This window comes from Culex quinquefasciatus, chromosome 3, assembly GCF_015732765.1.
Source record: "Culex quinquefasciatus strain JHB chromosome 3, VPISU_Cqui_1.0_pri_paternal, whole genome shotgun sequence".
Classification (NCBI taxonomy): domain Eukaryota; kingdom Metazoa; phylum Arthropoda; class Insecta; order Diptera; family Culicidae; genus Culex; species Culex quinquefasciatus.
The window spans coordinates 36,484,344-36,502,707 of NC_051863.1; the positions used below are offsets into that span (position 1 = coordinate 36,484,344).

Consider the following 18,364-nt stretch of genomic DNA (forward strand, 5'->3'; position numbering starts at 1 on the left):
TTTTAAGCTAGTACTGAGCATGATTGAGTGTGGACTATAATATAAAATCTGTTCAAATTATCCAACCTCCACCCACTCGGGTCACCATCACCAACCCGAGCCTGCCATTCACAGACGAGGGCAGGCCAATTCATGTGCGCTCTTCTTCTGCTGCTGCTGCTCTACCAGTTGGTTCGTCGGTCGGTGGTCGATTCAGTCTGAGAGGAGTTTGCCAGACGAAGGGACCGACCGAAAAGTTCTCGTGCGCGGCCCCAATCGTCTGCGAAAACCGACTTGAAATTTGCAACTTTTTGGCCAATTATTCAAGTTGTGAAATTGTGTAGTTTGCGGGAAACGTGAATTTTGAGGAAGATTTTCGGCTTTGAGTTGTGGTAACATTGTGGGGTGTTTTCTAAATTTGAGGATGACCTTTGTTGACCACTGCTGGGCTTCCAGGTATCGAACAAGTCGACGGAGTTTGGCCCCGTGAATTCTTCGAATTTTGGACCTTTACAAATCTGAGGATGCTGCTAATTCGACCCACCCAGCGGTGAATTATCAAACCAGAAGAAGCTTCAACCTGTATTGTGAAGGGAAAAAAGTGAAATAGATCAACCAAAATTTGTGAGCGAATTTAAAAATAGAAAATAATAATAATCTGAATTCCGTAAACAGTGCTGCACCAAACGACGCTAATGACGTGTTAATCTGTTTGAAAACAAGATTTTCATCTAATTAAGTATGCTTGCTCGTGTATGTTGAGTGAAAATCTTTTTGAAGGTTTCCGAAAAAAATGAAATCTTTATAGAAATCGATCCTAGACTTTCCAGCAAAGTGCGAAAGTCAGCGTTTCGAGAGCGAGGAAAATCCAAACAATTTTCCAAATCGAAGAGAGCCAGAGAGTGAAAAGTGCGCGTGAGATAAAGTTTTCCACCGCGCGCTCTCCAGCGGCAAAGGTGTGTTGGTGCGCCAGATGTGACGACCACAATCGAGGAAAGATTTTGATGTTCATCGGACAAGATCTGCTCTGCCCGACTTGTCTTCCGGTGACAGCAGCCGCGGCGTCAGCAGTTTGTTTTCGTTGCGTTCTGATAACGTAATAAACAAAAGTCAGTTCGCCACACGCTCTCTCCTCTCTCATCACCCCGCACTCGCTCTCTCTTTGTTTTCCCTCACCATCGCCCTCTCGCGTATAAAATTCTCACGCTGATAACGACGACGACGAGTAGGCGGCGGCGACGGCTGCTAGTGTGTTGGTGTGTGTTTGTTTGTTGTACTTGGAGTTCCGAGTGCAAGCGACCTCGGTGCGGCAAGCATTTAACAAGTTGGTTCAAAGGGAAAACCCGGAAGTGTGTGGCGCACCGGACCGGAGGAGAGGACGGGAAAAAGAGCATTTCGATGTAAGTAACTTTGTGGTGACACAACCAGACGGGACACAATCTAATCAACTTAGCGGGCAGCAACGAAACAAAAATGATGGAAACAAAACCGCGGTTCAGTGCGGAAAATTGGTGCTAAATTGTTTAGAGGAATTTTGCGCACATGAGTCATTTTTATGGCATTCTGTTTCACTTGAGAAAGCACTCAGAAAATTGAAAAGTTTTGAAATTACTAACGAAGCATTTATCTGAAACATGCAAGCAGTCGATCTTTATTTTCAGTATTAGGATAAAAAAATAAATTAATAACTTATGTTCATCTTGAGAACAAGTCAAAAAAATAGTTCATAAAAAATCATTCACCAAATATGCCAAGAGAAATTAGTCAGTTAAGGCTAACCAACTTTCCCAATTGTCCAATTAATCTTCAAAACCCCATCCTTAAAGTTTTTTTTCATAAACCATCCTTAAAGTTCTCATTGAATTGAATTAGGGTACGTTATCCATTAGTGGAACCCTTTCCTATAGTGGACCCTCTGGAGGGTTTTTGATGAAAAATTCAATAAAATCACAATTTCAAGCGTTTTGTTTCCTACAAATCTTTTATTTCTCATGTTCATTTAAAACAATGTTGACTGATATTGAATTGTCCTTTTTACCAAAATAAGTGTTTTGAGTTCGACATCAGAAATCAGCCATGGCCACAGTATTTTCACAACAAAACTGCATTTATATTTTATGATTGAATTAACTATTCAATCATTTTTTGACTGATTATTTAACTTCAGCAAGTCGAAATAATGTAAGTTTAAGGAACTTTACTAGAATAAAGCGAAGAACTGCTCATTTTCGAGCAAAAATTAGGGGGGTCCAATATAGGACAACGAAAATTCAAACTTTTCCAAAAGTGGACCCCTGTTAATTAAACCTTCAAAAATGAAGAAAACTGTGTATTTAAGCAAAAGTTTCTCTTAAACATACAATAAATGCTTGTTGTTATCAACCTAAACGCATATTTTTTCAATTATGAGTATAAATATAGCTGTTTCATGTTAAAAGTACCAAAAATGCTGAAGCCGTAAAAAAATATAATAAATAAAAACTATAGTCAATTTTACTTAACTGAAGCATTATAATATCATTTCAAACGATATTTTATAATAATAAATCAAGAACAAAACATTTTTTTAAAATAAACATGCGTGGTTTTATCAGCAACTGTAAACAAATCTATTGTTAAGTTTCGGTCAACCATTTATGTAATTAATATGAAAAAATGTGCATCAAAATTACTTTTTTATTATTTTTATATTTACAGTGATTTTTGAAACGTTTTCTCTGATCTTTTTTGGAAATAAATGTTTTTAAATGTCTGTTAGGTTTTTATGTTGTTTGAAGCCAAATTTGTTAACAAAACATATTTGTTTATGATGAAAAGTGAGCAAAATCCATCTTTTATTCATTATATCTATCATTAGACCTACACCATGCATCAAAACATCAAATATCGGTTAAATTTGGTATAAAAATAACAGTTTGCCTATAGTGGACCCGGGTCCACAATCGGTTTATGGACCCAGGTCCACTATAGGAAAAGGGGGTCTATAACAGGCAAAAAAAAACTTTTTTTTAAATGGCAATTTTTCTGCTCAAAAACAAATAAACTGATGAAACAAATAGTCAAAATTGTTCAAAAAACTTCAGTTTTCATTGTTTTGTGCAAAGGGTTATGAAAAAGAGCTTAAAATATTGAAAATTTGTGAAAAATGTGCATCGGCTCTACTAGGGAGTCCACTAATGGTTAAAATACCCTAAGGTATGAATCTTGTAAATAATTCAATCAATTTAGTTCTAAGAAAATCGTCTAATTACCAAACGTTTGGTATAAAAGTAAGTGTGAGTTCCGTGTAAAATCTGACAGTTTGTCACTTTTAAGAGACTTATTGGAGATTACAGATAACTCCCGAAAAAATCAAAAAGAAAAAAATACCGTATATACCACACAGAAATATTAAACAAATGATTTATCCATATAAGGCAGTGGTATTTGTGTCGAAATTTCGTCAAAGGCGATATTCTTAAATGATTCTCAAATTTCAAAAGTTATGTATAACAATGTGTTTCTACATAAATCCGGTTCCCACTTTTTTTTACCCTTAAATGCATGTAAACTATGGCCAGATCCATCATCCGACCCACCGTTGGTTAGGTAATCGAGAGACCTTTCCAACTAGTCCAAAACATTGAAGATGTGGCTACCCTGTCTCAAGCCCTTCAGTGGTCAAAAGTATATGATATTGAACGATTTGTCAAACCTAACTCAAAATTCAAATTGCTGGTGTTCGCTCGTGTTTTGAAAAACCTTTTTGAAATTTTAAGCATAAGCAGTTCGGAATGTCTACTTTCAGATGCTTTTTGAAAAACTTGTAGCTAACTATTATCGCTTCAAGCTTATTGACAAACATTCAATATTACGCCCTTTTGAAATGTTAGGCTTGATTTTTTTTGAATATATTGTTTTCGTAAAGATCGGAAAATTTAACGAATGTTCGGACCATAAGTTGCTGAGATTTTGACATTAAAAAATTGTGCGTTGTTTGGGTGAAACTTAGAAAACATCAATTTTTCTGTTTTTACACCTTTGCATGGCAATATCTCAGCAACTAAGGGCCTTATCAACAAAGTTCAAAAAACATAATATAGAGAATTTTCTCAGCTTTTCAAAAATATTTTATTCAAAAATGGGCAAACATGGGCACAAATTAAAAAAAACTACTCAGCAAGTAACGTATTAATCGAGTTGCGTGTAAAAGGCATAGGTGTAAAATAAATTTTGCATTATTTTATAAAATTCTATGTAATATTACACCCTGAAATATGTAGCCCATCAGTATGGGAAACCTACTTGACCGAAATGTCAAGCTCATGTATGCGTTTATCCTTTCGATTCCTTATCGGTCTGATGGCCGAGCGGGCTAAGGCGCCAGTCCTCACTGTTCGTGCTGGGTTTGAATCCCGTCGGTTGCAACTTTTTTTGCGTGAAAAAAAAATGTACATGCAGTGCGTAGTATTAAGCGTCTTTTTTGACGAAGGTGATGTGCATGCTTTTGCATGCAATTTTATCATCGGATTTTTTGCTGTGTATTAAAAAAATGATTTCAAAAAAGTATCTTAAAAATGGCTATAAATTGAGAACGATGCACTTTATCAAAAGTTCACTAGAGTACTTTTTGATTGCAAATTCGATTTAACATCTTAAAATGAAGTTGAAAAATTTTTGCGATCAATATTTCGTTTTTTGAAAAAAAAAAATCAGTATGGGACCATCTACAAACCACGTGGACACTTTTTTGGTAATCTCAAACCCCCCCCCCCCATCGTGGACAATTTCCATACAAATAAAATCTTTTTTGTATGGAGCGTGGACAATCGCCATACCCCCTAAGTTGTCCACGTGGTTTATGGATGGTCCCTATGGATTAAAAAAAAAATAACTCGGTCATATATTTTTTGCCCGTTCTGGAAATTTCTGAAAATTTGGCATTTGATATCAGAAAATAAAAAAAAGTGTTTTTTGCTAATCAATTTTTAGTAACAAAAAAAGAAATTAAAAATCACAAAAAACAATTTACCATGCATCATTTTTTAAAGATTAGTCCTTATTCATAACTGCAACTTTGCCGAATACACCAAATCGATCAAAAATTCCTTCAAAAGATACAGATTTTTGAATTTTCAGCTGGCAAATTTGTATGGAAAATTATATGGACGAACTAATGATGCAAAATGGCTTCTTTGGGCATACCGAAGGTACCAAACAAGTTTCAAACGTATTAAAAAAAAATCGAATGACCCAAATCTCAGGGGTACTTGAACGACGTTCCAAATTCCCGGACGCTTCGAAACCCGGACACCTCATCTTGTTTTATCAATTGTTTGGATATAAGTTCTCATTATGAATGCTATGCTATGCTATGCTAATTTGAAACATTTCACTGAAATATTTCATAGGCGTCCGAAGCACCAGGAAGGCAAAGCAGAAATTTATGGTTTTGATTTCCTTAAATTTAAGAAAATTTTTATATAAAATATCGATTGTTTTGATGTTATCAGCTTATTTGAGACCTGAAGAATGCCATCACTAACATTTCAGTCCAAATTTTTGCGATTCATAAGCAAAATCGAGTGTCCAGAATAAGAATAAGCTTTTATTGGTGTCAGGAATTCGATGCACAACAAGTCACTTTAATTTTAAAATTCTGATAAAAAAATGTTAGAAAAGACAAATTTTGCATGAATTCTTTTAAAACAGACTGTTTATACTACCTGATGATATTTCTACTTTTCCAACTTATTACAGTCGAGAACAGAACACTGATGAAGTCTGCAAGTAGTAGGCGAAATACGTATATGTCAAGATATTAAAAATATATAGCGGAATTAAAAGGAACAACTCGTCTCTTTGTATTCACAGTAATGAATTTTGCTAAAACGCTCAACCAAACCACAACTTATTACATGATTTTTTTCCAGCTATAACAAAAATGATATGCTGCTAAGTGGCTGGATTTCGAATCATGACGTTATAAAAGATCGAAGATCTGGCAGCTCTGTCAATACTTTTTGAGACTAGATCTTCATTGAACATAATTGGTTCCACAACTAAAATCATATTGTCAGCGCACTTTGTTTCCAAAAAGTGACCCATTTTTGGTTAGGAGTGAGGAATGCATCAACCATGTAGGTGGATTGAGCTGTTTTTTTAAATGCGGTTTTTCCGAAAATAAACAAATAAATTAGGGTCTAATTATTTCGGCCAACGAACCCCCAAATTTACATGAAATCCACTTTGTTTTTCAAGGTTTTTATTTTTGAAGCATTATGAAATTTGTATTTTTTTTTTCAATTAATATATTTCATAATGCGTTCTTAAAAAGTTGAAAAATTATTTGTGTTTTTTTCTTTTCTATTTGCATAGCTCCAAATGTTAGGCATTAATTACAAATACATAAAAACATGCTCAAAAATATAATAACAAGTGCTGTTGTGTTAGCAGACAAGCTAGGCTCGATTGATACAATAGCACAATCTTTTCCTAACAAGAAAAGTCCAAGTTCTATAACGTTAACGCATGGGTTTACACAATTCTATCGATTCGAACCGTAGTCGATCAATTGCCGATTAATTGACCCAGATTGGCTGTATAAACACTGCTTTCCATGTTCGAACCTTGTATCAATCGGGGTTGTGTTTCGTCTATATCTGCGATGGTGTGTTGATTTTACTATTATTATAACAGCCAGTGGAAACCGTGGTTGGCAGCCAAGTGGCTACTTTCTTTCCACCATAGTATGTTTTTTAAATATTTAATCCCTTCACTGGCCGATACAGAACCCCGAATCAGATAAGGGTGACAGCGACAAACACTTCCGACAACAGATTACCATCACAACAGATTTATAGATCAACAACAGTCGCTTAGTAGCAATGACTAAACTCTGGCAAGTACACGAGCACCTACTAGTAGGGTTGGGTGGTGTTTGCTGTAATGGTGTTACATCAATCTCACTTCGGCCGGAGACTGCTTTGGCTGGGTGGTGGTGGGTGATTCATGCCTTTTGTCAGAAGGACAACTTGCGTCTCTTTGCGTTTGACAACACGTGCAATGTAATGTAAACATCGGGAAAAAGCACAAAGGAATATGTAGCAGAATAGGGTAACACAATTATTTTGAACAAATCGAATCAAATTTATTTGACAATCTATTGTATGTTAGAACAACTCTGAAAGATCCTCAATGTTCATGGAATTTGAACAGAGTTATGTATTAGATTTCCAAGAATCATTTATTATTAAATGGAATGCGCAACCCGTCCCAATCCCTGTCAAATTAATACCAATCTTTGTCCTCATGATCCCCTACTTGACACACGCCGGCGCGACGTTGACGCTCGGAGACTTGAGCAGGATTTATGGACGGCGTTCTACTCGCCCGATAATTAATGGCAACCATAGACACGGAAGGAATGCTGTTGCATAATTAATGTGTACCAGGAGGACCGGAAGAACCGCTTGCACGCTGGACGAGAACAAACTTTTCCCAAAGAAGCGTTTCAGCGAAACATTGCCGATTGCGCAAATCGTATATTTATAATTTACCACTGGGGAAGTACCATGTTATGGTGAGAAAATAAAAACTCGATAACCACACTCACCGATATTGATTGGCAAGGCACACGATGAAATTGCATAAATTTTTCATCAGTTGCCGACACCACACCCAAAGAAAGCATGCGGCGTTGCAGGGAGTTCCAAGGAGGAAGCACACCTGTTTGCAATCTCACCGCGGGATAATGATGGTGCAACACTTTGACCTGATTTTCATGCCGCGTTCGACGTTCATTCCAACTTCTGCTTCTGGAGAGCGAAATGCATCACCCAGTTGGAGGGAGTCAGAGGCCATAAGAGAGCTGCAGACTTTAATTATTCAGCAACTGTCTTCGGTGAATGGAAGTGGAATTCATCTCATGTATAGAAACGCATGGTCCCTTAATCTGCTCCAACAAATCGGTGACATTTGCTACTGACCCAACTGTGTACTATCCTCCTAAAGCAACTAGAACGGCTTTCAGCAGGGTGGCAATTAAGGTGATGCATTGCCAAGGACGGTGTTCGCCAGAAGAGAGGTCTATTAGTGCTTGTTAATAGCACAGTGTGGTAATGATTGTGAATCATTAATGATGATGGTAATTTACCCAGTTGTTGATGGTCTCTACCTGGGATGTTTTGAAATAAGACGTGGTAAAGTATATTATACAAATCATGTAATGACAGAGTTTGAAGCGACATTAGGGTGAAAATAAAAAAAAAAATCGACAGAAGGAATACCCCTGACTCGATTCCTTAGGCAAAAATAAGCAACTGTGCAAATTTTGAGCCAAATCGGTTAAGGTTTGGGGTTCGCTTCAGAATGAATTAGGGCCTCGTCCAGAATTGCCCAAGGTGAGATTTTTGTAGACAATTCTGATTAAAAATTCAGTTAAACAAAATTTTTGTATTTCAGTTTAACAAGAACACCACCAAGTCTACTGGAACAATACCAGACTAGCTATTCCAACCAATATTTTGATTTTTTTTTTCCTATTTTTAAGACATTCGAGAACAAAAATATAGTTTTATTGAGGTATGTATGCTCTTTAGATGATAATGATTGAAGATTTCCATACGGATCTACAGCCCATGTTCGCATAAATGTCTCATACGCAAAACCAGCAAGTTGAAAAGACGCATGGCAAGTTTGTCCCACACATAAAACAACGTGTTGAATTAACAAGACTTTCTCATGATCCCTAGAACAAAGTACTGGATGTTATAGGCTTTTCTGAAAGAGCACACGATTTTGAATCAAACTGCATCATTAACTCAAAACTGATGAAAATGCAGCTGGGTAATTCTCTGCCAACTAACATGAAATTGGAAAAAATTGCCAGGACCCCTCTTCGATTTGCGTGTAACTTTGTCCTTAGGGGTAACTTTTGTCCCTGATCACAAATCCGAGGTCCCTCTACTGCCAATTTTTTTTTTGAAAATTATTATTTTTCCCGTGTTTATTAGGTCATTTTAAACAACTTTTATTCTACAGAAATCTTTACCTCTCTTGTTTTACGTTTTTCTTGTTACATGTTTAATATTTTAATTTGCATTTATCTTGTTGGGATTATGTTTGTTTTTGATAGTATTTGACCTATTCTACCACCTCCTATCACAACATTTTGCATATCAAATTTTTTTCAATGTTTTTACACTCACTTTTTATTTTTTTTTCTTATTTTTCACATTAAAAAATTAGTGCATACTTATTTTTACTTAAAATATAAGAAATGTTAGTAAAAAACATGGCCAGTTGACCCCTAAAAAAATTACATTTTTTCAAAACATTGGTCACAAAAAAAATAAGTAAAACTTCCAACCCATAAATTTTCTAAAATGTTAAGCTTGGACTTTTAATTTTTTTTACTGAAATACAGTAAAGTTTTACTGAATTTTCATCTACTGAAATTTCAGTTAACGATTTAGTATTTTAGACTTTACTGAATTCTCAGCTGTAGCCCAGTTAAAAAACAGACAAACGTCAAATAACCAAAACAAAACAAAATTACCGAGGGGTTAATGGATGCAAAAATATTATTCAATAATTAAAAAAAACTTTTTTCAAACTTTTGTTTAATTTCAAGTTACAATTAAAGAAATATGAAAAGTAAGCATTGTAAATAAATTTGAATAACTTTTATTTTTATATTTCATCTGGGAAATATTATGCATCGGTGGTCCCATCGTTATTTTTTTGTTAACGAGCAACATTCGGTGACTGGGCTACGTTCTCAGCCCAGTTTTCGAACAACTACTGTACCCAACCCGGGAGCATATTGACAGCTCCCATACAAACTGAGCGTACCCTTTTTTGTGGGCCCAGTGGGCCTAAGATGGCGGCTTTCGTTATTATCTAGCTAAACTTTTGAAAATGGCGAATAGTTTAAATAAACATAGTTTTTGCCTTGTTTCGATTTAAAACGACAAAATAAGCAGTATGGAATCATTTTCTTAAAAAACTTGTTCAGAGATACGCCACGTTCAAATATTAGTCTAGAACAGATGAAGTGAGCGTGCCGCGAAAGCCGTCACGAAAAGAAAATTTTCCATGTAAATTTCGAGTTGCGTAATTAATGGGCGGACTCCGAGTAGGCCCACTGGCCATCTGTCGGTGAATATGCGCAACTCACGAAAACTGTCATCTTAGGGTCCGGCTGACTGTACCATGGTGTCATATCGGCAAAGTGTACGGATTTTTGCTCAACAAGAGTTGGTAGCCTTAGCGTATGCCCAAAGAAGCCATTTTGCATCATTAGTTTGTCCAAATAATTTTCCATACAAATTTGGCATCTGTCCATACAAAAATGATATATGAAAATTCAAAAATCTGTATCTTAAGAAGGAATTTTCTGAACGATTTGCTGTCTTCGGCAAAGTTTCTGGTATGGCTATAGGGCTGAACTGAAAAAAATAATACAGGGTAATTTTTTTTTGTAATTGTAAATTTCACTTTTCGTCACTAAAACTGGATTTACCAAAAAAAAAACACATTTTCAAAAAAATTTCTGATGTTTTTTATGGGACATCTAATGTCAACTTTTCAGAAATTTTCAGAGTGTGCCAAAAAACTTTGACCGAGTTATGAATTTTTGAATCAATACTGATTTTTTTAGTTTCCGATGTAAAACTATTTGAGTGCAATGTTGATTAAGTGCTTTGTTTTCAAGTTATATCCATTTTATGGTATGTTTTTCTGAAAATAGTCGCAGGGATTCATTTTTTGATTTACTTTTGTAAAAAATATTTTTGAAAAGTTGAGTCATGACTAACATTTTTAAAGGGCGTTATATTGAATATTTGGCACTATTGAATTGTAAGTCTTGACTTAAAAAAATAAGTATTGGTTTCGAAAAGATCGGAAGTTCACGAATGTTTCATACTTTAACTTTGTAAATCGGACCATTAGTTGCTGAGATATCGACATTAAAAAATGGTGAGCTGTTTGGGTGAGACTTAGAATACATCAATTTTCCTGTTTTAAACGTTTGCAATGCAATATCTCAGCAACTAAGGGTCGTATCAACAATGTTCAAAAAAGCAAAATATAGAGAATTTTCTCAGCTTTTCAAAAATATGTTTTTCAAAAGTGGGCAAACATGTGCACTTATTTTAAAAAATGGAAAACTGTGACTATTTTCAAAAAAGTTACCTAAAAATGGTTATAACATAAAAACGGTGCAATTTATCAAAATTTCACCAAAGTAAAGTAAGTGGTCGTAAAAAAATATTCGGAGTTAAAAGTGATGTTTTGTGATTTTCAAAGCCCTTCCTATATCATCGTTGATCGGAAGGCACGGCGTCGGGTGGACTGTGTTAACATTTTTCGAATAAGGTTTTATTTTTTTGTGGTGAAAAAGCCATTTCCATATAATGATCGAAAGACGCAATGACAATTTGGATCGTCGAGTTAATAGTAGAGCAAAATAACTGTGTGTGAGTGATTTTGTGTGTTAACCAAAAAGACCTTCCTATAGCATCGTTGCTCGGAAGGCTCGCCGACGGGACTGTTATGAAAGTCCTTCCCATAGCGTCGTAGGGCGGAAGGCATCAAAAAGCCAATACCTTAACCTACTAATCCGAAAAAAATATAAATCACGTGATGCTTGAAGGAAATGCTGTGGATTCAACGGTCTCAAGCGGTATCAACAAGTATATAGCGAGAAACTATGTGCTTGACGAGTCTGCAACTTCAACTATCGGACTAACATTCCTCCCTTTCGTTGAACTGCAGGCTTCTTAGGAGGGCGCCGGTATTGACTAATAAAGTAGGGATCTTCAGAGGTTAAACAGTGAACGGATGGTTGGCTCCCACTGATAATTTTTGATTCATTGTTTAACTTCTTCTTTAAAGCTGATCTGTCAATAACGGAGTAGCAGCTCATTGACAGTCAACCATGCTCATGCTCATGCTCATTTCACCAAAGTATTTTTTGATTTCACATCGAAAAATAAAGTTGAAATTTTGTTGCGACCTATATTTCGATTTTTTGAAAAAAACAGTATTGATTAAAAAATTCATAACTTGTTCAAAGATTTTTTGCACAACATGGAAATTTCTAAAAAGTTGGCATTTGATGTTCCCTAAAGCATACCAGAAAATAAAACAAAAATAGTGATGTTTTGCAAATCAAGTTTAAGTGACAAAAGGGTAAATTAAAAAGTCACAAAAAAAATTTACCCTGCATCATTTTGTTCGGTATAGTCCTTATCCATACATACAACTTTGGCCAAGAACCATATCGATCAAAAAATTTCTTCAAAAGATACAGATTATTGAATTTTCATAATTCATTTTTGTATGGAAAGCTGCCAAATTTGTATGGAAAATTATATGGATAAACTATTGATACAAAATACACCCAAAATTCAGAGTCAAGATAATCGTTCTCTCAAAATTTATTGAGGGCTCAGTGCCAAAATCGATAGAATAATGGTACCAACTCACACCATCATAACAAATGAGTTCATTCGTTAGTTGAATCAATAAATCTCCAACAAGTGTCATACATCGACTTCTGACTTCTTCTTGGTCACCAAGCTGTGGTGGCCGAGGCAGCTAAGTCATTGGATTGGTTTGTCAAAGGTCTCTGGTTCGATTCCCGTTGTCGACACTTTTGGTTTTTTGTTTGACGGATGAACTTTTTTTGCAAATGAACCTCGAGAGAATAGTTCTATCGCCCATCTCGAGCTGTGTTCTCTGCGTCCGTGAATGGTACCACTATTCTCTCGACTCGAGACCATCATTCTCTCGGACTAGCGCTGCCAGTTTTGGGTGTAGCTTCTTTGGGCATACCAAAGGCACCAATAAACATTTCAGCCGGATTAAAAAATACAAAAAAAATCGAATGACCGAAGTCTGAGAAAATTGCTCATATGAGACATTTATACGAACAAGAGTAATACAGCATTTGAAGTCTTAGTAATTACGACAAAAAGTACTCACTTCAAACAAAGTTCGTAGACCACCCGTTGTGTTTGCCATTTGATTTATATTTTATGTTCTGAATTGAAGCGTTAATACTCATCCTCACTTTCATTCTGTATCAATAAGTCCCCAAAAACTAAACGACCAATCGCACCGGATTATCCAAAGGAAATCTGCTCGTTAAACGTAATGCGCGGCTCTGCCGATGATGGCGCTCGACCATAAATAATAATAAACATCACGAGGGGAGGAATCAATTCCACGGATTCGATTATATTACCCGTCCATCCCGTCGTCAATCCAATCTACCGCCCAAAGTCGGTTGCGGTATTTATCGATTCAAAACGCACCCACCCCCGTCGCTTCATTTCGGTGCTTGATATGATACCGGCGTGACGTGTATTCTACTCTGGTCGGGCTATTTTTGGACTGCTCGAATTTCGATAGATTGATTGAAGAAAGGAGGCACGGAAGTTGGAGTTTGGATTTCATAAAGTAAAGTGTCAGTGTTTGACGTTTGTTTGCAGGAATCTAACGTTAAGGGATGTTTGACAAGTTTTTAAGGTGTATCTTGCTTTGTGCTTTATAAGGTTGGGATTTACGACCTTACTTACGAAGTTGCATCAAATAGTAGAAGTTTCATGAGCAATTTTAAGGTCGTCATCGTCTTGGACGCACGTACCAAGAATTGATAGTTCAATGTGTAATCAGTCTAAACTTTCTCAAGATTTTTTTTTCTATTTTTATTAAACCATAGTCTTCAATGGATTATCCACTACCATCGAAATTCACTAGAAAGAATCACCGGTGCAGTTAACCGGAAAATCGTCAAAAGAATGTCTTTCCCTGCAAACTAGCCAAAAATAGTCTGCACTAAAGCAACACCAGCAAAAAAGTTTCAATGGAAAATCACTTCCCTTAGAGCTGCAAAATACATACCTACGGATGAGTGGATGGCTTGCAGGATACGAACATTGGAGCAATCCAACCATGTACTCATGTATAACACCAAAGCATTATGCTCCAGGCGGGTTAAAAAAAAGTCAGGATAAAACACTGTTATTAGCATATTGATTCGAGCGGACAACCTCGACCTAGCACTTTGAACTGTGTTTCTGCCCCCTTTCAGACGGTACTTGGACAGTTTTAAACAAAACCATAGTTTTAAAACGAACTACCCATGTATGAAAATAATCCAAATAGAGTCCACCCTTCATTTGCATCCACTTTTCCACTTCTCCAAAGCAGTATACCTAACTCTAGAGAAACGTGCACCAGAGGACATCCTTGTCGGATCATATTTAGAAGCTGCCATGTTTCGAGCAAAGTTTTCCCATTTCCTCAACAAGAATCGTCGTCGTCGCGTGAACCCCAGTTGAGCTCAAATGGTTAGGCTTGTTATGGTGGCACTGTTGTTTAGTTTGCTTTTGCACTATTTTTGTCCAGTTTTAGCCTAAATGTGACCATTTGTAAGGAAAACAACTTTACATTGTAAAGCATTTGCACTTTATATGGGTTTAAAAAGTTATTTTGTTTTATTTTTATTATTTTATTTTTAAACTTTTTTTATTGTGATGAAACAGTTTTTATAGAACACTAAAGTTGATTCTAAACTAATCAAGGATTTGAATCCATGTAAATTAGTCAAATCTTATACAAAAAAAAGCTTTCAAGTGCTTTAAATACGTGAACTTAATGTAAGATCGAATTATTTTTTGTCGTTATTTACTTTTTTTTTATTTTCAATTCAAAAAATCATAAAATTAAAATTTTAGAACGTTCTGTACATTTTCTTTTTGGTGTCCTTTGCAACCTTTAATGTTAAGAATGAAAATTGAGAAAAAATTATAAACATTTTTGGAACAACAATTCCTGAACACTTTAGACAACCTACTTCGGCATAAATTTTATTTGTTTTTTTTTTCTTTTTCTTCATCACAATAGCTAGCATGTTTGGTTTTAGGCTGGTACAAATATTTTTAAAAGTTTTTGTCACCCCCTTCAAAATTGGTCCGAAAAATCAGAGGGCAAAAAAATTTTACAATAAACTTCAAAATTTCAATGAAAATTCAAGGGCAACCAGCTGAAATCAAATTAAAATGCATTCTCCTGCGTTTAAAATCATTTATAGCATGTTTGGGTTTATTTAAAAATCTTAAGATTTTTTGAAAATTTTTGATGCAAAATCTTTTTTTTCAATACAATTTTTGTTTTTGTCAGATCTTAGATTTTTTGAAAACTAATGATTGCAAAACAACTGAACTAGTGTAAAATGCATTTTAAAACACTTTTTTCATTTAAATGTGAAGACTATAGCTTGTTATTTAAATTTTTATATTTTTTTATTTTTTTGCCCCCCCCCCCCCCTTGACCTCGGCCAGGGCAAATTTGAAATATTTGCATCGGCCTTATTAAAAAATTATTTGAATTTTAGTGATTTTCGGTATGCCGGTAATTTTTTAATACTTATGATTACAAAACAAGTGGACTGGTGTAAAATGCATTTTCAACTATCTTTTCATTCAACTTTGAATAGTAACTTATTTTTTTATTTTTTTTTTTGTTTTTTTGCATTTTTATTCTAAATCTGTTAAAAAATATCGAAAAGTCTTTATTTGTTTCAAAATGCATCATTTACGTTATATTTTCTGATCGATTTGGTGCTTTGAACAAAGCTGCAGTATTTGAAAAAGACATTTAAGAAAAAAATACACGGATTTTGCTTTGACAAAAAGAGATACACGGAGAAAAAGAAATGCACCATCAAATTTAATACTATTTAAAAATACTTTATGTGAAGAAAAAGCAACCCACACATCATTATTCGAATGATTAATGCACAATTTACCTTCTAATAAACCAGGCCTGCCCAACGCCCGGCCCGAGGGCCGGATCCGGCCCGCGACGACTTTTCAAAATAGTTCTATGACCGGCCCTCAACTCAAGGCTGTTCATAAAATATTCAACTATTAAAATGAGTGTATAAATTAAAAAAAAAACTGTTTTAACTAAAATTAAATGAGAAACATTCTGTTTGTTTTTTTTCTTTTGCTATAAAATGTTGCTGTTCCAACATTTATTTGAATTTTGTCTTTTGTTTTTCAAAATCTATATTCTTTATAATTGAAATTAATTCTTATCATTTTTATACTAAACATTAAACTGAAAAATGACACAGGAAACTAAATTATCCAATGCGTTGAAATATAGATTATTTTGTAAAAAAATGTATAAAAAGACACTAAATTCAAACTTCTTTCAGTTTTTACTCTCTTTACTACAAATTGATGCTTTTCTGTTTTGAAGAACATGATTCAAATTTATTTTTTAATAAATGAGTAAGCAAAAAATATTGGAATTTTTGAAAACAACTGTTAAAAAGAAAATAATTCATTCTGAAAAGAAAGATCACTGCAAATATTTGTTTCATTTATGAACAAGAAATCAAGAAATCAGGGAACAAAACTTTATTTTTTTCATAAATTTCAATAGTTTACTGAAATTTGAGAAGTAACGAATTTTAAACTATTCAATATACATTTTTCAACATTTTTAAAACCATTTTGAAATATTTTGTTATAAATTTGAACAACAATGTAAAAAGTGTTTTTTTTTTTTGTAAGGTAATTTTGATCCAAATTTAGTTTTAATAAATTTTATAATGCCTCGTTGATTTTTGAAATATATTGTTGTGTTGGAGTAATTAAGCTTTTGAAAAATTTGCAACGACCAATGAATTTTTGATATTTTTTTTTATAATCAATGATGGTAATACACATTTTTTACAGATATTTTTTTTCCTAAAACCAAGAATCTTATTTGCAATACTCGTTTATTGATTTGTTTACTTTAAAAGAACCTTTTCAAAGTTATATTATGAAAAAAGATTGTCTTCTTTTTTAACTTGTTTCAACATTAGTTCCGGCCCGCTACTCCATCAGAAAAATCAGATCTGGCCCGCAGGGCCAAAAGGTTGGGCACCCCTGTAATAAACGATGATATAGGAACAAGTACAAAGTTGCTGCCGGAGCTTTTTATGGAACCTTTCCTTTAAGTTCCTGATTTGTGACATTACGACGCCCCATGTCCGACGGTGAACACGTGGAGAAGCATCGATTGCATTATTATTACAAAATCATCATGTTAGGTTATTTGGAATAGTTCAAATTATTACAGGAACATCAAAAATTATAATTTTTTTACTTTAAATATGTTTCTGATCCAAAACTTGAGTGAATGCTCTGCCACGTGTTCACCGTCGGACATGAGGCGTCGTAATTTTCACCTAGCCGTCATAGCATACTAATGACAATGCGTACATTTGAAGGATGAATCGTTGATTCTGGAGACACCGGACGTCGATCCAATGCGCACCTTGGGGACAGAATGGACAAACCTAATTCCTTCTGGAATTTGTTCTTTGGACCATCCCCTACACATCTGTCTTTATTCCGAGTGAATCCATGTTGTCCCCAGACCTGTAGGAACGATTGAACGAAAAGCATAAAAATCCCATAGTAATTTACATGTAAACTTTAAACCGCTGGGGACAGGCCAATTCTCAACCAAATGGGCTGATATTTGGCATGAGAGTCCCTATGGGTATCCTCTACTAGGGGAACCTCGGTTTGCCTGATTCTGAGAACTTTTTTGTTTGGATGAAACACCCTAATGTACACTCTTACCAAAAATCATGATTTTTTGAGTTCCAAATCCCACTTTTCATACGATTTTTTCAGTTCAACCCATATAATTATTTTTATGGTTGTAGTACCTGAACTCAAAAAATCGTATGAAAAGTGGGATTTGGAACTCAATAAAATCATGATTTTTGGTAAGGGTGTATAGGTCATCGCTGAAGTTATCGGAGTTTTAGTGAAAAAGTTGATTTTTTGCCGATTTCGTCACTTTCCGGTTTTGGAGCGCGATTTTTCGAAAAAAGTGGTTTTTGCGAAAATCGACGAAAATCGCCATTTTTAGACCACTCTAACACAGCGTAGGTCACCCTAATCACCAAACAAAAAAATTCGATTCTAGGTTTTTCGGCGAGGGAACCCCCAGAAAAATGTAGAGCCCGATCCGAGAACTTTTGTATTTTTTTTTTTCATGCTGTTTTCGTGGGGAATTGCTGAATAATAATGTATAAAGCATTTTTGGATAACTTTAGCTTACAGTATATGAAAATTCGGCTAAAATTTGAAATCTCGTTTATTTTTGCTTGTTCCCTAAGTTTCAAATAATAAATACGTTTTATTAAAGGAACCTTTTTGATGTGTTTATTTTCATGTTCCCTTCAACTTTTGGGATGGCATTCATATTTCTTCCTAAATTATACCAAATATGTAGCTTCAATTTCGCGAACAATCGTCCCCGTTCGTTTCGCAGCAATTATCTCCAGCACGACACGACTCACACGCATCATCCCCCGTAC

At 34.9% G+C, this 18,364-nt stretch overlaps 1 protein-coding gene across 2 annotated transcripts in view; it reads left to right on the plus strand.

Moving 5' to 3' along the window:
* LOC6039745 (ATP-binding cassette sub-family G member 4) overlaps positions 1-18,364 on the plus strand; it is a 73,145-nt gene that overhangs the window by 14,940 nt on the left and 39,841 nt on the right. Inside the window, exon 1 of one of the 2 annotated variants that reach the window (XM_038258728.1) lies at positions 163-1,379. The exons of the other annotated variant lie outside the window; for it this stretch is intronic. The gene's annotated coding sequence lies outside the window, so the exon portion shown is untranslated. Of the gene's footprint in view, positions 1-162; positions 1,380-18,364 lie in introns of those variants that run through there. 2 annotated transcript variants of the gene reach the window in all.